We start from the raw sequence: 25,430 nt of genomic DNA, 5'->3' as shown, positions 1-25,430 counted from the left end.
AACTAGAGAAACTTGGAAAGGTGATGGTACCTCCCCTTGGAAAGGTGGTAGTGGAAAAACTGGTAAGGAACTGGGATGTAAAATGACTGGACTTAATAGGCTGAAGGAGATAAAAATGATTCCTGGGTTTCTTCCTTATGCACAAAATTGAGGGTAACTTGCTTCTAAGTTTACTGCACTTCAGTAACTGGCCCTCAATAGCTTTTTCCTTTGCGGAGATTATAACTGAACTTTAGCCAGACAGGGACTGGGCACAGATTTCTATAACAGCACACCTCCATCAGCTCCCTCCTTAGGCACTCCCTGAAACCCAGCATTGAACTCTCTCCTCCCAAGTCCAAAGACCTTTGCCCTCCTGCATAGCAGGAAAGGTGCCCAAGCTCTTTTACAAGAAGGGGCGGCGCATGCCCAGAGAGGCCGTGTGGGGCCGGCCGCCCAGAACTAAGGGCGAGAGGTTCCCGCCATTTTGTCCGGCCCGCGGCACAGCTGGCTCCTCCTGGAACTACAAGTCCCGTGAGCCCCCGCGGCGGCACTTCCTACCCCTCACTGTCCCGCCGGCTCCCTTCCCCCCCCGCCACCCCCCCTCCCCGGGGGCCGAAGTCTCTGGCTGCATCCTGGCGGCCGGCAGGCCAGGTAGGATTTCCGGGGGAAACCACTGAGGAGGCGGCGGCGACGCCCCGGGTGAGTTCGGCAAGCAAGGGAAAGTGAACGGAAAGTGCACAGAGTCGGGCTGCGGGCGCCTGGTAGGCTCGGGCCACGCTTTCAGGTCCGCGAGAGGGTGGCGGTGCGGGCCGGGGTAACGGCCGGGCCGGGGTAACGGCCGGGCGGTGGTCGCTTCGAGCCAGGGCGGGGCGGGCGGTGGCTGCCGCCTCCTCCTCGGCCCTCCCACAACCGTCCGCCTTGGCTTCTCCGCCTGCGGCGCGCCTCGCTCAGGCTCGCCCTCTCCGCCCACCGCGACTTGGCTGGGCCCTTTTGTCTCGGCTGCTTTGCGCCCCTTTGTGCCCGGGCGTGGAGTCGCCTCCTCGGGGGAGCCCGCCGGGCCAGTCCCTGACAGGGTCCGGTCCCTGACAGGGGATCCGGTTACGATAACCAGATCGGGTCAAAGTCCACTTTTCAAACCTGTCTTCCCTCATACCTCTGCATCCCAGCTGGGCAGATCGGAGGCTTCGGAGCCAAGGCGAGGCGGACGGGGTTTCTATTGAAACCTCGAGGTTATTGTCCAACTCTTAAACGTCAGTCCCGGTTGGCTTCAGGGCACTAATCTCCAGGCATTTTTCTGGAGGGGGGATGGGCCTGTGGGAAAGAAGTGAGCCCCCCTCCCCAGGAAACCGGGAAGGGATCGAATTTGCTTCGAAGTCCGTATGGGTCGCTGCTGTGATCGAGGAATCAGAACCGGTGCGGATGGTCAGAATGGTAGTTCACACACCGCTAGAATCCCGGAGGAGAGAAAGTGATTTATAGGGCGGCGAGCAGCCTCTTCATCCATTGCACGCAGAAAAAGACCACAGTACTTCATCCAGCCGCCCAGTTCCACGCCCTGTATTCCCCTCAAATCCATTTTCACTTCTGCTGAAAACGCAGAGTTGAAAGCAAATGTCCATTAATAGAAGGATCTGCTTTATAAAGAAACCAGAAACCTAGTGGCTTCTAGAAAGCTACAAAAGTAATCGAAATCAAGCCAGTTTGAGGGAGGAGAGGTAGTAGATCCTTACTGCAACTGGTGAATTTTGTGGGTTTGATCACATTTTGTTAGTGGCATCTTTGTGTATGTCCCGTTGGAAGACTAGGTTCAGCTTAAGGTAAAGCTTTTAAAATAAAAGCCATTGCAGATACTTCTCTTGAAAAATACGTTAGTCTTTCAAGTCTCTGAAATGAGGACAACCAGGTCCCTTTACATGAATCAGGGAAGGTTATTTAAGTTATATAGGTAAAATTCCCACCCTAGTCACGTAGGCAAATAAACCCCTTTGTACTTTATTACTTTGTTTGATATCTCTTAATGCAAGTGATTTACTCTGAGAATCTCTGATTGTGTTAGTAATATTGTGTAGGGATGATAGTGCTATCGGTGCTTTTTTTTTTTTTTTTTTTTTGTGGTCTCCCTGCCTGGCTTGAGGGATCTTAGTTCCCGGATCAGGAATTGAACCCGTGCCCCCTGCAGTGGAAGTATGGAGTCCTAACCACTGGACCACCAGGGAATTCCCACAGTGCTATTTTTGAAAACTGTTCATATATGTTATATAATTGAATTTTCACTGTGCAGTTCTGTGAGGTGGTGGTTCTCTCATTTTACAGCTGTAAAATGTTAAATTGACAGCCTCTGAAATGTTAACTGACTTGCCGGGGGTCACACAGTTAACCTGGATAGGAAATAGTAGGGTAAACCGTATTCCAAATCCAGGGCTCTATCCGTTACCTCACGCCTATTGCAGTTATTTATCATAACACTATCAACAGCTTGTGATTCACTGAAATTTAAATATTGGAGAAAAGTATGGAAATATTTTCAGTCAGAGCCCCTGATTTATAAGGAACTGGACTTTCTAGGACCACAGACCATTGCCATACTGAACATCGGTTCCGTCACCTTGTCTTATGGTATGCTGTGTTACCTTGTGCCCAGGCAGAATGGCAACTTTATGGAGCCCTGGAGGTGGGGAAGGGTGGTGAGTTATTGGGCTGTGGTTTTGACTAATGGTTATTGAAAGTTTTATTTACTAAAAGGGTTTAACTAATCTTTGCTTAAAGGTATATTAAGAAATATATTGGAGAACGTATATACGGCAGCGTCAGCCGCTGAAAATAACAGAAGGAACTGATATTCAGACATTTTTCTAGCCAGAGAGTCAAAACTCAAGAAAATGCTTTCTTAGTTTTTGCTTTTAATAAAAACTTTTGATCAATTTCAAACTTGCAGTTTAAGCCTGGGTTTATGTCAGTACATGCCATGAATGTGACATCAGAAATAAAAAGCTACTTCACCTCCCTTACTTAAATTCTTCTTAGGTAAAATGCATTACATGCCAGTGGAATTGAGTCAATACAATTAGTATAGCCTTTCTAACTAGTAGAATCCTGTTTTAAATCTTTTATTATGCCATCATAATGGGAAGGAGCTTTTTTCCTTTGTGTTTTTTGCTGTTGATCTGCTGTATTTTCAAATCAATTCAGTCAACAAATATTTATTGAAAGCCTGTTGTGTGTTCTTTTTTTAAGAAGGGAAGTTATTTTAAGAAGGGAAGTTATTTATTTTATTTATTTATTTGTTTATGGCTGCGTTGGGGCTTTCTCTAGTTGTGTTGAGCTTCGTTGCCATGCACAAGCTACTCATTGCAGTGGCTTCTCTTGTTGCTGAGCACAGGCTCTAGGCACGCAGGCTTCGGTAGCTGTAGCTCGCGGGCCCTAGACCGCAGGCTCAGTAGTTGTGGCGCGCACGGGCTTAGTTACTCCGCGGCATGTGGGATCTTCCCAGACCAGGGCTTGGACCCGTGTCCCCTGCATTGGCAGGCGGATTCTTAACCACTGAACCACCAGGCAAACCCCACCTGTTGTGTTTTAAGCACCTTTGTAGTCCCTGAGGACAAAGCAGTGAGAACAAGTCTTTTTTCTCTGGGGCTTACAAACTGATTAGGTTTGAAAGGGAGGAGTAAGACTGTAAATAAGTACTAAATAAATCCCCTCTTATTTACTGTGCAATTTTGATCAGTAAGCTCTTTGAACTTTAGTTTTCTCATCTTTAACATGGGTGTAATGATTCCTGCTCTACCTAGCTTGTGGAATTGTTTCCAGAATCGAGTAGGATAAAAATTTGGTTGCACTGTACCCTTCACATTCCTGTGGTAAGTTATTGTTACTGCTCTTAGAAAAGGAAAAGGAACATTGGGGAAATGTTGTTTATAAAGAAAGACAAGGCTTCCCTGGTGGCTCAGTGGTTAAGAATCCGCCTGCCAATGCAGGGGACATGGGTTTGAGCCCTGGCCCTGGAAGATCCCACATGCTGCGGAGCAACTAGGCCCGTGCGCCACAACTACTGAGCCTGCGCTCTAGAGCCCGCGAGCCACAACTACTGAGCCTGCGTGCCACAATTACTGAAGCCCGCAGGCCTAGAGCCCGTGCTCTGCAACAAGAGAAGCCACACAATGAAGGGTCTGCGCACTGCAGCGAAGAGTGGCCCCTGCTCGCCGCTACTAGAGAAAACCCGTGCACAGCAACGAAGACCTAACACAGCCAAAAATAAAAAACAAACAAATAATTAATTAATTTTTAAAAAAAAGAAAGACAGAGTAGTTGCGTTCTCTGTTCTGAGAGAGTCTGATGTCCCATTGTTAAACCTTCTGTGAGTGTTAGTCACATCTTCACATGGGCTATCACAGCCCTTCATGTAGACCTTTTTAAATAGCACTTATCAAATAAGACCATTATTATTCTATATTGTCACAGTTAACTGCCTTAATGTCAGGGACCATGCCCTAGTCTACATCCTTACTGCTTGGCACACAGTTCCAGGTATTTCATTGGAACTTTATAAATGTTTGGTGAATGAGTGAATGAGTAACAGAAGTGGGCAGGAGCAGTTGAGTGCCAAAATTGTTCAGCAGATTTTTTTGTTTTGCCCATCATGTGCTAGGACCTGGGTTATGTTCTGGCGGTACAAAGATGTGAAGGTATATAGCTCCCGCCTTAAAGCTTACAACATTACAACACCTAGTAGTCTGGTGAGTATTAAATAGGGATGTGTTATACTATAGGTAAGGGACTGAATGATTCTGTTTTGGTAGACAGTGAAGGAAGGCATTACAGAGGAAGTGATTTTGGAGCTTGTTCTTGAGGGATTAATAAGAACAGTTACTATTAAGGTTATTCCAGCCAGAGGGGGCAGTTTGAGCATAGGAATGGAGATGCTGAAGTATAAGGTGTGTGTCTGGTGTGGCTAGAGGATATTGCAGTGGGTTTTTACATTTTTTGGTTCAGGTACCCCCTCTAGAAAATTTGAGAATAGCAATAGATTTTCACCCCAGAAAACTGCATATAAGGAGACATATGCTGGGACTTCCCTGGTGGTCCAGTGGTTAAGACTCCACACTCCCAGTGCATGGGGCCTGGGTTCAATCCCTGGTCAGGGAACTAGATCCTGCATGCCGCAACTAAAAGCCTACATGCCACAACTAAAGATCCCACATGCCACAACTGAAAGATCTCACATCCACAACTAAGACCGGTGCAGCCAAATAAATAAATACATAATTAAATATTTTTTAAGAAAGGAAACATATACATACCATTCTAGAAAGTTATGGAATACTTAGGGATCTCTGGACCAGTGGGGCTGAGAAGTTGAAAAGTGCAATGGCAGGTGAAAGGAAAGATCGATGGCTGGGTGCTGAGAAGGATTCAGAATGCTTGTTAAAGACTTCAGGCTATGGGAATTCCCTGGCAGTCCAGTGGTTAGCAGTCGGCACTTTCACTGCTGTGGCCTGGGTTCAGTCCCTTGTCAGGGAACTAAGATCCCGCAAGCTGTGTGGTGGCACGGCCAAAAGAAGACTTCAGGCTTTATGTTTAAGGAATTGCTAAACCATCAAAAGTTTTTAAGCAGGAAATTGACATAAGCTGATCTGTTTTGAGGTAATTGCTTGCTATCTTAGAGGGTTTAGGAGCATATTTAGAGTAAGTGCTAAGTAGGAGGCAGGACTGAGGGCCTTTTTTTGATTTTGTTTTGATTTTAAAGAATGGGAGAGATTTGACATGTTTGAAGGTAAAGGAAAAGGAGCCAGCAGAGAGCTAGATATTGAAGATCTGCGCAAAAGAAAAGGAAGATAATAGAGAAACATTGGGAGGAAATAAAATCAAAGCTCATAGAGAGGTGAGCCTTGAAAATGAAACATGAAGAAAGGATGGGAGAAGATATATTTGAAGTGATGGAGGTGGACATTGAAATTGGAGTAAGTTACCAACAGCCTATTTTGTACCCAGACACTGATCTAGGTACTTTTCTATGTGCTATTTCATTTAATTTTACAAAAATTCTGTAGATTGGGTGGGCATTCCCATTTGACAGCTGAAGGAGGTATGGCTCAGAGAGATTAAATTTCCCAAAGGCACTTTTAAGTAATTGAAGAGATCTGGAACCCAGATATATTTTGACTTCAAAGTTTAGAATAATAATTTCTGCCTTGTAGGGTCTGTTAATGCCTGATGACTTCTTTGTTTAAAATCTTTCTGAATGAATGAGTTAAGTTATCTGCAGAATGGGCTAGAGGACTTCAGAGAGTGTTAAAAGTTTGGAATAGCAGTCATGGAAAATGTAAGGGAGCCCACCAGAGATGAGCAAAAGGGCTGCTGAACCTCAGTTAGGGCCCCACCAAGGTCAGACAAATTAGCCAGTCGGCCATCCATTCTGTCTCCTCCATTCTCAAGACATTTCTTGAATACAGTACTGTTGATGTGGGCCTTAGAAAAAGACAAACTATGTTGTAATGGGAGACTCGGAGCAAGTCACAAGTCTTATGCTTCAGTTTTCTCATCTCTAAAAGGGTCTGGTTTAGTTGATTTCTCAAATTCTAGGATTTTTATGGTATTCCGAGGAGTTTAGGAAAGGAAGTGTGTTTAGTGACTGATTTTTAGGGAAGAGATGATTGAAACCATACAGCTTTCAGATTCAAGCTTGGTTTTCAGTTGAACTTCTCTATTGTGTTAAAAGCACCAGGTGTTTGTTTTGACAATCTGAAAGTTCTGACATAGTTACTCAATGCAATGTATTTACTACCTTTGGAGTCTGAAAACCTGCGTTCTAGTTCCAGCTCCATCACTTCTTAGCTGTGACTATCCAAGTCAGCTGACCTTGAACTTTAAGTTTCCTCATTTATAAAACAGAGTTAGTAACTATTTCTTCAAAAGTGTCAGATGGGATAACGTATATGAGAAGTCTTTGTAAACTGTATAGTGTTTAGTAAATAAGAAAAAAGATATGATTATAGCTGGCAAAGAAAAAGGGATTAGTACTGTGATCAGTGCTGTACAAGGGAGTGAGAACTGGTTTAAAGTGCATCCTTCACTTCCAGGGTACTGAGTGGGTAAGGGAAACCTCTCAGGGTATGTACTATCAGTGCACTGAATTTAGAAATTTGTTTGTAGTATATGATGTTGCTGGATGTTTTTTCAGGTATACATTAAAATCAAATCTTGAATCATATCTGTGACTTAAAAAAAAACCCTCCATTGTTAAAGATTCTCTGCATTTATTCTCTCAAATGTGAACTTGTTAGCCAAATTTCCAGGAATATTTTTAAAATAGTTGTTGACTGTATTTTATTTAAGGGTAGATAACAATTTTATGATTATCTCACAGAACTTAAGTACATTGCTTCATTTGTTTGTTTCCTTTGTGCATGGCTAATTCTGATGGAACTCAACAAAATCTCTTATAGAGAACTGTCTTAGCCCGCCTTGACCCTGCAGATATCTAGCAGATAACCAACGTACTTGATTCTATCTACCCAGCTACCTGTTCTCTTCTTTGCTCTTAGGTTGGAAGTACAGTGTCAAAAACTGGCTTAGAAGGTTAATGATTCATCCTTACCTTGAGTGATCCCAGAGCACTTTGTCCATGTCTTTGCAGGGCACTTTTCCCTCTGTGGCTTATTTACCTCTTTATTCTCCCCACTAAACAGTGCCTGTTTATGAAAATAAACTGAACTAAGGGAAATTCCCTGGCGGTCCAGTTGTCAGGACTTGGTGCTTTTACTGCAGTAGGCCCAGGTTCAATTCCTGGTCCAGGAACTAAGATCTGGCAAGCCACACAGCACAGCCAAATTAAAAAAAAAAAAAAAATTAAAGAACAACTGAACAAAGGATTCCTATATTGTTGGCTTCAATTTATTTAACCATTGTGAATAATATTTCCACATAGGTCTCTGTACGTGTAACTTTTTTTTTAATGAAATTACTGCCATATTCAATATCCTGTGATAAGCCATAATGGAAAAGGATATGAAAAAGGATGTATATACATGTATAATTGAGTCACTTTTCTGTACAGCAGTAATTAACACAACGCTGTAATTCAAGTACACATCAATAAAAAATAAATTAAAAAAATGAAATTACTGGATCACCAGGTATGAACATTTACACAGTGCTTGATTTTTAAAATATTTTATTTATTTTTTTCATTTTATTTCATTTATTTATTTTGGCCACGCCGCACAGCTTGCGGCACAGCTTGTGGGAGTTCCCCGACCAGGGGTTGAACCTGGGCCACAGTAGTGAAAGCCCGGAATCCTAACCACTAGGCCAGCAGGGAACTCCTTTATTTTACTTCTTTAAAAAATCTTTTTTTTATTAAAATAGAGTTGATTTAAAATATGTCAGATGTACAGCATATATATCCTTTTTCAGATTCTTTTACCTTATAAGTTATTACATAATATTGAGTATAGTTCCCTGTGCTATACAGTAGGTCCTCGTTGACTATTTTTTTTAAATTTATTTTTGGCTGCGATGGGTCTTCATTGCTGCACACAGGCTTTCTCTAGTTTGTGGCGAGCGGGGGCTACTCTTCGTTGCGGTGCGCAGTCTTCTTATTGTGGTGGCTTCTCTTGTTGGGATGCACAGGCTCTAGGCACACGGGCTTCAGTAGCTGTGGCACTTGGGCTCAGTAGTTGTGGCTCACGGGCTCTAGAGCGCAGGCTCAGTAGTTGTGGCACATGGGCTTAGTTGCTCCTTAGCATGTGGGATCTTCCCGGACCACGGCTCAAACCCATGTCCCCTGCATTGGGAAGCGGATTCTCAACCACTGTGCCACCAGGGAAGTCCATGAGATATTCATTTTTATTTTTGTTTTGTTTTGTACAGAAATCTAAGTATTTCATGCCATAGCTCTTCACTGGTTCCTTTGTAATTTCTTCCATCATTAGAAAATTGTTTCTCCATAGGTGGAGCAAATATTAATTTCTCAACTTCTGTTTCTCCCATTCTTTTTTCTTTTTTTTGAAAAATTAATTTTGAGGTGTGGGAAAAAACGTTTGTTTTTTTTAATTTTTGAATTTTATTTTATTTATTTTTTTATACAGCAGGTTCTTATTAGTCATCCATGTTATACACATCAGTGTATACATGTCAATCCCAATCTCCCAATTCATCACACCAACACCAACACCACCCCGCCGCTTTCCCCCCTTGGTGTCCATACATTTGTTCTCTGCATCTGTGTCTCAATTTCTGCCCTGCAAACCGGTTCATCTGTACCATTTTTCTAGGTTACACATATATGCGTTAATATACGATATTTGTTTTTCTCTTTCTGACTTACTTCACTCTGTATGACAGTCTCTAGATCCATCCACGTCTCACCAAATGACCCAGTATCGTTCCTTTTTATGGCTGAGTAATATTCCTTTGTATATAATGTACTACATCTTCTTTATCCATTTGCTGTTGATGGGCATTTAGGTTGCTTCCATGACCTGGCTAATGTAAACAGTGCTGCAGTGAACATTGGGGTGCATGTGTCTTTTTGAATTATGGTTTTCTTAGGGTATATGCCCAGTAGTGGGATTGATGGGTCATATGCTAGTTCTATTTTTAGTCTTTTTGTTGGTTTGTTTTTTTTTTTTTTGGCGGTTCGCGGGCCTCTCACTGCCGTGGCCCTCCCGTTGTGGAGCACAGGTTCCAGACGCACAGGCTCAGCACCCATGGCTCACGGGCCCAGCCGCTCCGCGGCATGTGGGATCCTCCCGGACCGGGGCAGAAACCTGTGTCCCCTGCATTGGCAGGCGGACTCTCAACCACTGCGCCACCAGGGAAGCCCCTATTTTTAGTTTTTTAAGGAACCTCCATACTGTTCTCCATAGTGGCTGTATCAATTTACATCCCCACCACCAGTGCAAGAGGGTTCCCTTTTCTCCACACCCTCTCCAGCATTTATTGTTTGTAGATTTTTTGATGATGGCCATTCTGACCAGCGTGAAGTTAATTTTTTTCTTAATGCTATCCAGTTATTTCTTTTTTAAAAAATATTTATTTATTTATTTGGTTGTTCTGGGCCTTAGTTTCAGCATGCAGGATCTAGTTCCCTGACCAGGGATCGAACCCGGGCCCCCTGCCTTGGGAGCACAGAGTCTTAACCACTGGACCACCAGGGAAGTCCCGTATCCAGTTATTTCTAGTAGCATTGTTTCGTGAGGACATTTTAAGCTTTGGAGGACACTAAATTGAAGTGTTCTTATTAAACTTGCACTACTAATATCCACCTAGGTCACTAGAAATTAAAAATCTTTATAAGGAATCAAGCATATTAAAAAAAATATGAAGTATTTTTCTCACATTCGTGTTGATGATGTATTTTATTCTTATTTACCTCGGAATGGGTTTCATAGAAAATAGTAGTTCTTTGGGTGGGTTGATTGTCTATTAATCAAGGTTAAAAAGTAGAGCCCTGAAATACTTTTTCCCCTCTTCCTGTGGGTGACAGGTAGAAAGGAGGCGAGTTCCTAAGGAGGGTAGCCTTACCTGTCTTCCCCTCCCTCATGGATAAACCCCTTTTAAAAATACTGCCAGTAGAAACTAACACACCATTGTAAAGCAGTTATACTCCGATAAAGATGTTAAAAAAAAAATATTGCCAGTAGATACCAAAGAATAACTGGATAGAACCAGTCAGAAGGTATGAAGAGTACTTTCCACTTCCTTTTATTTGCACACACTCAGCTTAGCCTCCCGTCCCTTCCTCTGAATTTACATTTGAGGGAGAGCATTAGGATTCAGGATATGGGTGCATCTTTGCTGTAAGTATTTTAAAAAGACACAATTTTTTAAAAATAAATTTATTTATATTTATTTATTTGGCTGCGTTGGGTCTCAGTTGTGGCACATGGGATCTTTGTTGCAGCATGCAGGATCTTTCATTGTGGCGCGGGGGCTTCAGAGCATGCGGGCTCAGTAGTTGCAGCATGTGGGCTCCAGAACACACAGGCTTAGTTGCCCTGTGGCCTGTGGGATCTTATTTCCCAGACCAGGGATTGAACCCGCGTCTCCTACATCGGAAGGCAGATTCTTAACCACTGGACCACCAGGGAAGTCCCATGATGTTTTTTACCTATTGGTGATACCATTAAGATTGGCTATTTTACAAACAGTCTTTTACATATTCTGTGTGCTTACATAAAATCCCAGAGATAATTGGCTTCTGGGATATCTTTGTATAATTGGGAGAGGGACTTTGTCCTTCCACTGTAGGCACAGACCACTAAGACCGTTCTGTTAAACAAATATGCATTTGCATATTATGGCATAAGATAAGTAAGAAGTCTGCTTCTCTGCAACTGCATTAATGATTGCAAACTTTTTCAAACTGTAAAATTTACCATTTTATCCTTTCTTTAGTGTATAATTCAGTGGTATTAAGTACATTCACAGTGTTGTGCAGCCATCACCAATATCCATTTCCAGAACTTTTTCAGCATCCCACACTCTGTACCCATTAAATAACTCTCCATTGTCCTCCCCCCTCAACCCCTGGTAACCTCTGTTCTGCTTTTTATCTTCTATGAATTTGCCTATTCTAGGTGCCACATATAAGTTGAATCATAATATTTGACCTTTTGTGTCTGTGTTTATTTATTCATTTATTTTGCGGTACGCGGGCCTCTCACTGTTGTGGCCTCTCCCGTTGCGGAGCACAGGCTCCGGACGCGCAGGCTCAGCGGGCATGGCTCACAGGCCCAGCCGCGCCGTGGCATGTGGGATCCTCCCAGACCGGGGCACGAACCTGCGTCCCCTGCATTGGCAGGCGGACTCTCAACCACTGCACCACCAGGGAAGCCCTATTTCTTTATATTTTTAAAACTGTCTCCTCTTTGTGCTTACATTTGTTTTATTTTGTAGAAAATCAGAAGCTTCTCTCTAGCCTCTTAACTCTCTGGAGAAGAGCAAGCATTTAACTATCTTCAGGGTGCTTATATTAAGAATTATTAATAAAAGGTTTAGAGGATTTGGTAACTAAAATATTTTAGTATGTGCTAGTGCTTTTGGAGGGCAGAACAGAAAGGAAAATATTAAGGAGCAGTTGTTGAGCAACTTCTTCTTTTTAATTAAAAGAGATTAAAAGGGTTAACCTACTGGGACTTCCCTGGTGGTCCAGTGGGTAGGACTCCGTGCTCCCAATGCAGGGGGCCTGGGGTTCGATCCCTGGTCGGCGAACTAGATCCCTCATGCATGCTGCAACTAAGGAGTCCACATGCCACAATGAAGATCCCGAATGCTGCAACTAAGACCCAGCACAGCCAAAATAAATTTTTTAAAAAAAGGGTTAACCTATTAAACATCAGTTAATGCCACATTAAGTTCCTATAAATAGTGATCCTCAATATTATTTCATGAAAAAATATTCATACGTGATATCGTATGATCCAGGGATACATGAAACTTTTTAAAAAAATTTTTTGAAGTATAGTTGATGTACAATATTGTGTTAATTTCTTCTGTACAGCAAAGTGACTCAGTATATATATATATATCTTTTTCATATTCTTTTCCTTATGGTTTATCATAAGATATTGAATATAGTTTCCTATACAGTAGGACCTTGATGTAATCCATCCTGTATATAATAGTTTACATTTGCTAATCCCAAACTTCCAGTCTTTCCCTCCCCCACTCCCTCTCCCGCTTGGTAACCACAAGTCTGTTCTCTGTGTCTGTGAGTCTGTTTTTGTTTTGTAGATATGTTCATTTGTGTTGTATTTTAGATTCCACATATAAGTGATATCACATGGTATTTGTCTTTCTTCTTCTGACTTACTTTGTTTAGTATGATAATCTCTAGGTCCATCCATGTTGCTGCAAATGGCATTATTTCATTCTTTCTAATGGCTGAGTGATATTTCATTGTATATATGTACCACATCTTCTTTATCCATTCATCTGTCGATGGACATTTAGGTTGTTTCCATGTGTTGGCTGTTGGAAATAGTGCTGCTATGAACATAGGAGGTGCATGTACCTTATGAAACTATTTTTTAAAATTCATTTGTCAGTCTTTCCATTGACCATTTTTACTTCATTTCTAACACTGTATAGATATATTTAACCAAACTTCATCTATTAAAGGGAAACTTTTCTTGCCTAAAACACAACTTTAGTCTCAAGTATTCCAGGAGAAGAAATAAGATGATTAATTCTGATTCTGCAAATCTTAAAAATAATTTTTTTTTTTTTTTGGTCATGCTGTTCAGGATCTTAGTTCCCTGACCGGGGATCAGACCCATGCTCCCTGCAATGGAGGTGGGGAGTGCTAACCACTGGACCGCCAGGGAATTCCCTAAAAATAATTTTTGATTGTAAAGGAAATATACAATAAAAATTCAGATAGTATATAAGTACATAAAATAAAAAGCAAAAGTCCTTATCACCCTACTCTCTCTCTCTTATTCCCACTCCTGTCCCCTCCAAACTTCCACTGAGAACCCTTTTGGTGTGTAGCCTTATAATCCTACCTTTCGTTACGCAACTTGTTTCTTTTTTTCATTCAACAATATGTTGAGTATATCCTTTAATGTCAGGACATAGTAGATCTTTGAATGTCTTCATGGTATTCAATGTATGAAGGTTTCATTCTTTAGCCATTTTCCCGTTGACAGACATTTCAGGTATCTCGAGTTTTTGCCATTATAAATAATACTGCCACAATATCTTTTTGAGTCTAGTATATCTGTACTTTAGAAGTGGAATTGCCGGGTCAAAGGTTTACAAATTTGATTGGTACTGCCAAAGTGTCCTCCAAAAAGACGCATCAAATTACCTGTTAATTTATGAGAATACTTTTCTATGCATTAGTATTATTTTTTTCTTGAATTTTTGAATTTTATTTCTTTTTTTATACAGCAGGTTCTTATTAGTCATCCATTTTATACATACTAGTGTATATATGTCAATCCCGATCTCCCAATTCATCCCACCACCGCCACCACCCACTGCCGCTTTTTTTTTTTTTTCCACTGCCGCTTTTGTTTCTTGAATACCATCATTACTGGATATTTTATTCTTTTTTTTTTCCAGCTTTATTGAGATATGATTGACAAATAAATAGTGTATGTATTTAGGGTACACAGTGTGATATTTTGATGTACATATACTTTGTGAAATGGTTACCACATCAAGCTAATTAACATATCCATCACCTCACACAGTTACCAGCGTGCACACATGTGTGTGTTGAAAACATTTGAGATCTACTCTCAGCAAATTTAAAGTATGCAATACATTGTTATTAACTGTAGTCATCATGCTGTACTTTAGGTCTCCAGAACTTACTTATCTTATACCCTTTGATCAATATCTTTCCTTTTCTCCTTCCTCTCTCTGCCAAACTGAATAGTTTAAATCTTCAAATTTTTAGCCATTCTGATAGGCAAGAAAAATAAAAATGAAACTCACTTTACATTGGCATTTTCCTTATTAATAATCAGGTTGAACATATTTTCATCTTTATTAACCATTTGTATTTCTTCAATGAATTCCCTCTCATCATTCCCATTTATTTGTTCATGGGTCTTCATCACATAACTATTTTAAAAGTCAAGTTGACAACAAATATGAATTTCATTTCTTTACATTTTCAGTTTGGGGATAAAGTTATTTTTGGAGATTTTATAAATAGTATTTTCATCATAGTTAATGTTCACTGCCAAAACTGTTTTTTAAGAAGATTTGATGTATCACTGAATACTGTAGCTTTTAAAAATATGTTTTGTTCTGGGGGATTTTCTCAAAATGTGATATACATAATGCCAGTGCTACATTTTTCTGGGTGTAGATTTTGTCATGGCTATTTGAATTGCCCTTGCTGAGGTCTGTCCTTTATAACTCACTAATGATATTTCCTGAGAGTACTTTTGGTTATCAGTAAGCCACACCTCTGTTTCAAAGCTGATTCATACTGCTTAGTGTGAATGGACTTAGACAGAAGGACTGTTTAACTAGGAGGAGGTTACAGTTTTTGTTTTTTTTTAATAAATTTATTTATTTGTTTATTTTTGCTGCATTGGGTCTTCATTGCTGCACGCGGGCTTTCTCTAGTTGCGGCGAGCGGGGGCTACACTTCATTGCAGTGCACAGGCTTCTTGTTGCGGAGTGTGGGCTCTAGGGTGCGCAGGCTTCAGTAGTTGTGGCACTCAGGCTCAGTAATTGTGGCTCGCAGGCTCTAGAGCGCAGGCTTAGTAGTTGTGGCCCACGGGCTTACTTGCTCTGCGGCAATGTGGGATCTTCCCGGACCAGGGCTCGAACCCGTGTGCCCTGCATCAGGAGGCGGATTCTTAACCACTGCACCACCAGGGAAGTCCCTACGGTTTTTCTTAAAAAGGGAAATTACCCCCATTTTTATGTCTTTACCCTTAAGTAATATGTTAGATGTTCATTATTTGTGCTTAAAATTAAGTAATCTTTTTGCAAGTGTAATTTTTATTGAACAGACCTTTTAAAAGACATTTGTAAAACTGTTGTCCTGAGAGCATGATTGTAAATCTCTATTTTAAATTTTTCAATATTTTTTATTTCTGCTAAAATCCCATTTATATTTTTAACTTATCTGTAAATCTCTTTATAATGTTTCATTTTTCTGATAAGGCAAAAACAAATGAAGTTCTTTGTGAACCAACTATTTGTAGCTGCCAAATTTCTATGTAGTATTAACAAAAATAGTTAAGAAATGGCAAAGAAAGTTATTTTAAGAAACTAGAAGTTTTCCAATTTCCAGTCAAAGGGGTAGATTCTGTGGTGACAGATAATAATGGTACATGTAGATTACAGTGTTAATTCCTTACATTAAGGTAGTAGCATCTGTCTGAGCAATTGTAGATCACTCTGGAAGAGCAGTTGATACACTGTTTCTTAATTTTGTTTATTTCTGTAATGGTGTGCTTTCCGGTCAAGTCCAAGGAATAAATGGAAATGATACTTTAAATTGTCCCTTCTCTGCCAATGTAAATTGGTTTCATCATCTTGATAATATTTGTAGATATTATGTATTCTGGTCAAGCTTAGACTCATGACAGCTAAAATCTGCTTTGAGTTTTGATTTGGAACTAAAATCAAGGAGTGGGGTGAGCTTTAGCATTACATGGAAGTCCAGCCCTACTTCTCATGTGGTTAAAAAGGAAAGGGCGGGGGAACCCTTTTCTTTGCTATCTGTATTTACATTATTGCATGTGTATTATATTAATACCTATTTGTTAACATGACCATCTCTTTTTCTTTACTGGTGTTGGTTTTTAAGTTTAAAGACCATAAACTTACTTCTCTTTGTACACTGTCTGGCACGGTACTTGGCATCTATCAATAATTGGTTCTTAATAGCCACTTGCTTAGCTGAACACTTATTAAGTACTTACTGTATGCAGGCACAGCTCATTTTTTACTGTTTTTTTTTTTTAACAAATACTATTTCATGATATTCTCACAACTCTTTGAGGTCAGGTATTATTAATCCCACTTGAAGCCAAAAGGACAAGGAGATTAAATTCTGCAGTATTATCTTTTGTGACCAAAATGACTAATCAGTTTTGTGTGAGTGAATGATATTTAAAACTAATTTATGCTGATTTGTTCAATGGAAAATAATCTGAGTTCTCTTAAACATCTACCCAGTAAATGTTTGTTCTTTAGTTTTTGCCTGAATAATTATATTCACTTGTTGTGCTTTCTCAGGAGGAAGAAGGTTATTTTGCAGAGCACGGGTCTAGCATTTTGGAAGTGCCATAAAAAGGAATAGAAAAGGCAGAAAGATAATCTTTTCATTCTTGATGGTTCACATATTGGTAGACTCATTTATATCTGTATTTACAACTTGTGGCTATCTTGGACACACAAAGTGAAACAAAGAATGAAGGCTATTACTAGGGTGATTGAGATAAAGAACCATTTTTGCTTTTAATATCAGAAGTTATTAGTCTACAGTGCACGCTTATGTGTTTCTCTCACTAGATTGACCTAGCCATGGTTATTAAAGTTGAGGAAGCTGGTACATATGAACGGTTTTGCTAAAGCTGGGAAGGGGATAGTTGTATTTCACGATTTTCATACACTAATGTTAATACCATCAAGACTATGGCTACCATTAGCAACAGCAGCATTAAAAAATCTATTAGGTAAACTATAGATCAAGGCTTTTAGTTTTGCAGATATCAAATAAAACTAAAATTACTTTTCTTATTATTTGCCCTAGATTTTATGGACGTTGTCACAGATACAACTTAAATGTAAACCAAATTGACAAATCTGGTTTTCATATACCTCTAAAATTTTATTTTAAAATCTGCTTGATATTAAAAAAAAAAAAAGATGGTTTTGGCTCGGAAGTAGAAACATTATAGTCGATTGTCCTTTGTAAATCCACTTTTATCTATGTGTGGCCCAGCACATCCTTGTATTGATGAATGGCTGCTGTTTAGTTTAAAGCAGTGTTCATGCAAAATAAGATTTTTAGCATTTGATGAAGTAATTTAACTGATTTGTTGTTTGGCTAGTTTCATTTGTAATCAGTGCTTTCATGGAATAAAAAAATCCACCAATATATTTCTTACCCTTTTCTGAATATGCGGAACCAGAAGGGGACTTTGGAGGGATTTGTTAGAAGAATTTGGAGATGACGGTGGGGTGTGGAATAGTATTGGGAAGAGGATGAAGAGCATACAAGGATTCGTGAAAAGAGGGGTGGTGTCTTGGGATTTGACTGCCTTTCCTTCTTTCTTGTCCTGCCATTTTTTATGGCGGGAGCAACTTTCCAGTTTTTGCAAATTGAAATGAACCCATTCACATATCAGGGGTTTGCCATATTTTTTAGAAACGTCCTGCTGTTAGTATGCATTTGTTCATAATCCCCTAGTTGAATTTTTATATGATCTTAAAACCACTTGGCGGGATTCCCCGGTGGAGCAGTGGTTAAGAATCTGCCTGCCAATGCAGGGGACACGGGTTCAAGCCCTGGTCCGGGAAGATCCCACATGCCGTGGAGCAACTAAGCCCGCGTTCCTAGAGCCTCTGCTCCACAACAAGAGAAGCCACCACAATGAGAAGCCCACGCACTGCAACGAAGAATAGCCCCTGCTCGATGTGACTAGAGAAAGCCTGCGTGCAGCAACGAAGACCCAACATAGCCAAAAATAAATAAATAAATTTATCTATTAAAAAAAAAACTTGGCAGTTTAGCTGGTGAAGAATCTTCTAAGACATATTAGACTAGTGGCTGTGCTTTTTTTGTTGCTTTAAATAATTCTAATTATCTTACAATTTTAGATAGAGGAAACCTGTATTGATCAGGACTTTTAACATACGAATCTCTTGCACAAGGGAATTCCTCAGCTCTTTGGTTTAGCAGAGTGTAAACCTCTTACAGATCTTAAATCAGTTAACATTCCTTGATTTAGGATCAGGCAACATCGTATATGGTTTAAGTGCAAACTCAGAAGTCAGGCTGCCTGGATTAAAAAATCCTGGCTTCACTATTTATTAGGTAATTGACCTTGGATAAGCTACTTAACCTTCCATATACCCTAAGTTCATCTTAAAATGGGGATGGTAATATCTACCTTATGGTTATGTTGAAGATTAAGGTCATATAGCAGGCAAGTAGCCTATTCAAATCCTGAGAGGTACCAGTTCAAGTACCTTTGACTTTTTTTTATTTTTTTGGTTGACAAGTTTTCTTTACTTGTTTTTGTCAGTTTGACTTTTAAATTCTTTTTCCTGGTTTCCTCGTAGTTAGATAAACTATACTACTTTACTTTATTTCCTTTATTATTTTTATTTTATTTTAAAAAAATATTTATTTAGGCTGTGCTGGGTCTTAGTTGCGGCACGCGGGATCTTTAGTTGTGGCATGTGAGCTCTTAGTTGTGGCATGCATGTGGCATCTGGTTCACTGACCAGGGATCAAACCCCGGCCCCCTGCATTGGCAACGTGGAGTCTTACCCGCTGGACCAACAGGGAAGTCCCGGAAAAAGGGTTTCTAATGGACCCTGAGACTACATAATTTCCTCTAGCAGGATATATACATTTTGAGAGATTGTTTGCTGTTCCGGTCAAGCCAGGACTGAAAGCAAGAAGACACTGAAACAATATTTTACAAATGCTAAAAGAAAACACCTGTCAATTTAGAGTTGTATACCCACTAAAATCATATTTCAGAAATAAGTCTAGGGACTTCCCTGGTGGTCCAGTGGTTAAGACTCCATGCTCCCAATGCAGGGGGCCCAGGTTTGATCCCTGGTCAAGGAACTAGATCCCGCACGCTGCAACCAAAGGAGCGCATGCCACAACGAAGATCCTACACGCAGCAATGAAGATCCCACGTGCCGAAACTAAGACCCGGCACAGCCAAATAGTTAAATAAAATAAATAAATATTTTTAAAAAATAAGTCTAAAAGAAGGAAAATTTCAAACAAAGAAACTGAGAAAATATATTGCCACACAACCTCACCAAAGGAACTTCTAGAGGATGTACTTCAGGTCGACGGAAGAATGCTTCTTGGAAACAAGGTCAGAGATGCAAAGAGGAATGATGAGCGAAGGATATGATGTCCGCTGGGGAAAATCTTAAGAAGGATTGACCTAATAAAACAATAATAACATATTATTTGTGGATGTAAAAATGGAAAGTACTCAAATATAAGTAGGGAAGGGGTTTGAAGTAAAAGCATTCCAAGAGTTCTTGTTTAATTAAGAAGGAGAGTAAAGATATTAACTTTAGACTTCAGGTAAAGTATTCATTTTTGCCTTTCAGGGGTGACAATAAAAAAGTAGAAATAGAATTAAAATAAATAGAAATTAGTAGAAAAATGGATGAGAAAAAAATCCAACAGAAGGCAAAAGAAAAAGAAAACTGGAAAGTGGAAGAAATAAAAAATGGAAAATAAAATGGTAGAAAGGGATACAGATATCTCTTATTCACAATAAGAGATACACAATAAGGATACAGATATCTCTTATTCACAAAATAAATTAGATCAGGTTTTCCCCAGAACTCTCTGTTTAAAAGACCAAGATGGTCCAATTAGAGAAGTAATAAAGAAGTCCTAAATAAATGGGAGACACATATGATATTCATGGATTGAGAGTCAGTATTATAAAGATGACAGTTCTCCCCAGTTTGTATTTTAGGTTGAATGTAATTCTAATAAAAGTTCCAAGAAGTTTTTTTCATGGAACTTGACACTTTGATGGAGCAGCTAAGATACTTCTGAAGACAAAATGGGGAAACTTGCCATACCTGATTACAGGACTCATTGTAAAACCGTAATCGTTATACAAGGTGGTTTTGGTCCTGTGATCAAGAAATAGACCTGTAGGGCTTCCCTCGTGGCACAGTGATTGAGAGTCCGCCTGCCGATGCAGGGGACACGGGTTCATGCTCCGGCCCGCGAGGATCCCACATGCTGCGGAGCGGCTGGGCCCGTGAGCCATGGCCGCTGAGCCTGCGCATCCGGAGTCTGAGCTCCGCAACGGGAGAGGCCACAACAGTGAGAGGCCCGTGTACCGCAAAAATATTTATTTATTTATTTATTTATTTATTTTTGGCTTTGTTGGGTCTTCATTGCTGCGCGCGGGCTTTCTCTAGTGGCGAGCAGGGGCTTCTCTTCGTTGTGGTGCGTGGACTTCTCGTTGCGGTGGCTTCTCTTGTTTCCGAGCTCAGGCTCTAGGTGCGCAGGCTTCAGTACTTGTGGCTCGCGGGCTCTGGAGCACAGGCTCAGTAGTTGCGGCGCAAGAGCTTAGTTGCTCCACGGCATGTGGGATCTTCCTGGACCAGGGCTCGAACCCCTATCCCCTGCATTGGCAGGCAGATTCTTTTTTTTTAACATCTTTATTGGAGTATAATTGCTTTACAATGGTGTGTTAGTTTCTGCTTTATAACAAAGTGAATCAGTTATGCATATACATATGTTCCCATATCTCTTCCCTCTTGCGTCTCCCTCCCTCCCACCCTCCCTATCCCACACCTCTAGGTGGTCACAAAGCACCGAGCTGATCTCCCTGTGCTATGCAGCTGCTTCCCACTAGCTACCACTAGCTATCTATTTTACATTTGGTAGTGTATATATGTCCATGTCACTCTCTCACTTTGTCCCAGCTTACCCTTCCCCCTCCCCATGTCCTCAAGTCCGTTCTCTAGTAGGTCTGCGTCTTTATTCCCGTCTTGCCCCTAGGTTCTTCATGACCTTTTTGTCTTTTTTTTTTTTTTAGATTCCATATATATGTGTTAGCATACTGTATATGTTTTTCTCTTTCTGACTTATTTCACTCTGTATGACAGACTCTAGGTCCATCCACCTCACTACAAATAACTCAATTTCGTTTCTTTTTATGGCTGAGAAATATTCCATTGTATATATGTGCCACATCTTCTTTATCCATTCATCTGTCAATGGACACTTAGGTTGCTTCCATGTCCTGGCTATTGTAAATAGAGCTGCAATGAACATTTTGGTACATGACTCTTTGAATTATGGTTTTCTCAGGGTATATGCCCAGTAGTGGGATTGCTGGGTCATATGGTAGTTCTATTTTTAGTTTTTTAAGGAACTTCCATACTGTTCTCCATAGTGGCTGTATCAATTTACATTCCCACCACCAGTGCAAGAGGGTTCCCTTTTCTCCACACCGTCTCCAGCATTTATTGTTTGTGGATTTTTTGATGACGGCCATTCTGACCAGTGTGAGATGATATCTCATTGTAGTTTTGATTTGCATTTCTCTAATGATTAATGATGTTGAGCATTCTTTCATGTGTTTGTTGGCAATCTGTATATCTTCTTTGGAGAAATGTCTGTTTAGGTCTTCTGCACATTTTTGGATTGGGTTGTTTGTTTTTTTAATATTGAGTTGCATGAGCTGCTTGTAAATTTTGGAGATTAATCCTTTGTCAGTTGCTTCATTTGCAAATATTTTCTCCCATTCTGAGGGTTGTCTTTTTGTCTTATTTATGGTTTCCTTTGCTGTGCAAAAACTTTGAAGTTTCCTTAAGTCCCATTTGTTTATTTTTGTTTTTATTTCCATTTCTCTAGGAGGTGGGTCAAAAAGGATCTTGCTGTGATTTATGTCATAGAGTGTTCTGCCTATGTGTTCCTCTAATAAGAGTTTTATAGTGTCTGGCCTTACATTTAGGTCTTTAATCCATTTTGAGTTTATTTTTGTGTATGGTGTTAGGGAGTGTTCTAATTTCATTCTTTTACATGCAGCTGTCCAGTTTTCCCAGCACCACTTATTGAAGAGGCTTTCTTTTCTCCATTGTATATTCTTGCCTCCTTTATCAAAGATAAGGTTACCATATGTGCGTGGGTTTATCTCTGGGCTTTCTATCCTATTCCATTGATCTATATTTCTGTTTTTGTGCCAGTACCATACTGGCTTGATTACTGTAGCTTTGTAGTATAGTCTGAAGTCAGGGAGCCTGATTCCTCCAGCTCCGTTTTTCTTTCTCAAGATTGCTTTGGCTATTCGGGGTCTTTTGTGCTTTCATACAAATTGTGAAATTTTTTGTTCTAGTTCTGTGAAAAATTGACAGGCGGATTCTTAACCACTGCGCCACCAGGGAAGTCCAGAACATGAGGTTTTATCTGTTTTGTTTTTTCTTCCAGTTTTATTGAGATATAATTGACATATAGCACTGTATTAAGTGTTAGGCATACTGTATAATGATTTGACTTAAATACATCATGAAATGATTACCTCAATAAGTTTAGTGAACATCCATCATCACATGTGGATACAAAAGTAAAGAAAAGGAAAAAAATCTTTTTCCTTGTGATGAGAACTCTTAGGATTTACTCTTAACAACTTTCATATATAACATAGAGCGGTGTTAACAATATTTATCATGTTTTATGTCACATCCCTAGTACTTATTTATCTTACAACTAGAAGTTTGTACCTTTTGACTGACTACAACCAGACCCCCCCGCCACCCGCTACCCCAGCCTCTGGTAACCACAAATCTGATCTCTTTTTCTGTGAGTTTGTTTGTTTATTTTTTGAAGTATAATTGACCTATAACAGTATGTTTCTGTTACACAACATAGTGATTTGATATTTCTATACATTTCAAAATGATCACCACAATAAGTCTAGTTACTGTCTGTCACCATATGAAGATATTACATAATTATATTGACTGTATTCCCCAATGGTACATTTCATACCCATAACTCATTTGTTTTATAGCTGGAAATTTTTACCTCTTAATCTTCCTCACCTATTTCTCTCCTCCCCACACCTCCCTCCCTTCTGGCAACCACCTGTTCTCTGTATCTATGATTCTGTTTGTTTTGTTCTGTTTGTTCCTTTATTTTGCTTTTTAGATTCCTCATATAAGTGAACTCATATATTATTTATCTTTCTCTGTCTGACTTATTTCACTTCTCATTAAAGTCTCTTGTCCCAACCACGTTGTCACAAATGGCAAGATTTCATTTTTTTTTTATTTTTATTTTTTGTGGTATGCGGGCCTCTCACTGTTGTGGCCTCTCCCATTGTGGAGCACAGGCTCCAGACGCGCAGGCTCAGTGGACATGGCTCACGGGCCCAGCCACTCCGCGGCATGTGGGATCTTCCCAGACTGGGGCACAAACCCGTGTCCCCTGCACCAGCAGGCGGACTCTCAACCACTGTGCCACCAGGGAAGCCCTCATTATTTTTTATAGGTGATTAATATTCCAGTGTGTGTGTGTGTGTCTGTGTCTGTGTGTGTGTGTGTACCACATCTTCTTTATCCATTCATCTATTGATGGGCACTTAGGTTGCTTCCATATCTTAGCTGTTGTAAATAATGCTGCAACGAACATAGGGGTGTATATATCTTTTCTAATTAGTGTTTCTGTTTTCTTTGGATAAATAACCAAGAGTAGGAATTGCTGGATCACATGGTAGCTCTGTTTTTAATTTTTTGAGGAATCTCCGTACTGTTTTCCATAGTGGCTGCACCAACTTACATTCCCACCAATAGTGCATGAGGGTTCCCTTTTCTCCATATCTTTGCCAACACTTGTTATTTGTTGTCTTTTTGTTAATAGCCATCCTGACAGGTGTGAAGTGCTGTCTCATTGTGATTTTGATTTGCATTTCCCTGATGATTAGTGATGTTGAACATCTTTTCATGTACTTGTTGGCCATCTATATGTCTTCTTTGGAGAAATATCTATTGAGATCCTCTGCCCATTTTTTAATCGAGTTTTTTTTTGATGTTGAGTTGTATGAGTTCTTTGTATATTTTGGATATTGATCTCTTACAGAATATTTTGTTTGCAAATTTCTTCTCTCAGTAGGCAGCATTTTCGTTTTGTTGATAGTTTCCTTTGCTGTGCAAAAGCTTTTTAGTTTGATAAAAAACATATTACTGGGCTTCCCTGGTGGCACAGTGGTTGAGAGTCCACCTACCAATGCAGGGGACACGGGTTCGTGCCCCGGTCCGGGAAGATCCCACATGCCGCGGAGCGGCTGGACCCGTGAGCCATGGCCGCTGAGCCTGCGCGTCCAGAGCCTGTGCTCTGCAACGGGAGAGGCCACAACAGTGGGAGGCCCGCGAACTGCAAAAAAAACAAAAACCAAAAAAAACAAAAACATATTACTAAGACCGATGTTAAGGAGTGTACTCCGTGTGTTTTCTTCTAGAATTTTTATGGTTTCAAGTCTTACATTTAAGTCTTTAATCTGTTTTGAATTTATTTTTGTGCATGGTGTGAGAAAGTAGTCCAGTTTGATTCTTTTGCATATAACTGTCCAGTTTTCCCAGCACCATTATTGAAGAGGCTGTCTTTTCCCTATTGTGTATTCTTGCCTCCTTTGGCGTAGATTAATTGCGCAAGAAGCGTGGGTTCATTTCTGGGCTCTCTATTTTGTTCCATTGATAATATGTGTCTGTTTTTCTGCCAGTGCCATACTGCTTTGATTAGCTTTGTATTATAGTTTGAAATCAGGGAGTGTGATATGTCCAGCTTTGTTCTTCTTTCTCAAGACAATTTTGGCTATTCGGGGTCTTTTGTTTCCATACAAATTTTAGAATTATTTGTTCCAGTTCTATGAAAAATGCCATGGGTATTTTGGTAGGGATTGCACTGAATCTGTAGATTGCCTTGAGTAGTATGGTCATTTTAACAGTATTAATTCTTCCAATCCATGAGCATGGTGTATCTTTCCATCTGTTTTTGTTGTCTTCAGTTTTTCATCAGGGTCTTATAGTATTTCAAGTATAGGTCTTTTACCTCCTTAGTTAGATTTATTCCTAGGACTTTATTCTTTTTGTCGCTACTGTAAATGGGATTGCTTTCTTAATTTCTCTTTCTGATATTTCATTGCTAGTGTAAAGAAATGCAACAGATTTCTGTATATTTTGTATCCTGCAACTTTACTGAATTTGCTGGTGAGTTCTGGTAGTTTTTTGTTGGTGTC

At 40.1% G+C, this 25,430-nt stretch overlaps 1 protein-coding gene across 7 annotated transcripts in view; it reads left to right on the top strand.

The window, feature by feature from the left end:
* The first annotated feature begins 571 nt into the window (after positions 1–571).
* PHACTR4 (phosphatase and actin regulator 4) overlaps positions 572–25,430 on the top strand; it is a 116,968-nt gene continuing 92,109 nt past the window's right edge. For 2 of the 7 annotated variants that reach the window (XM_030872418.3, XM_030872399.3), the window contains exon 1: positions 572–681. The gene's annotated coding sequence lies outside the window, so the exon portion shown is untranslated. The remainder of the gene's footprint in view (positions 682–25,430) is intronic. The other 5 variants (XM_030872457.3, XM_070045658.1, XM_060309063.2 and 2 more) reach the window with 5 other exon arrangements.

Source organism: Globicephala melas, chromosome 1 (genome assembly GCF_963455315.2).
Source record: "Globicephala melas chromosome 1, mGloMel1.2, whole genome shotgun sequence".
Taxonomy (NCBI): domain Eukaryota; kingdom Metazoa; phylum Chordata; class Mammalia; order Artiodactyla; family Delphinidae; genus Globicephala; species Globicephala melas.
Note: the sequence above shows the minus strand (reverse complement) of the source record. Positions and strands in the feature narration are given on the sequence as shown.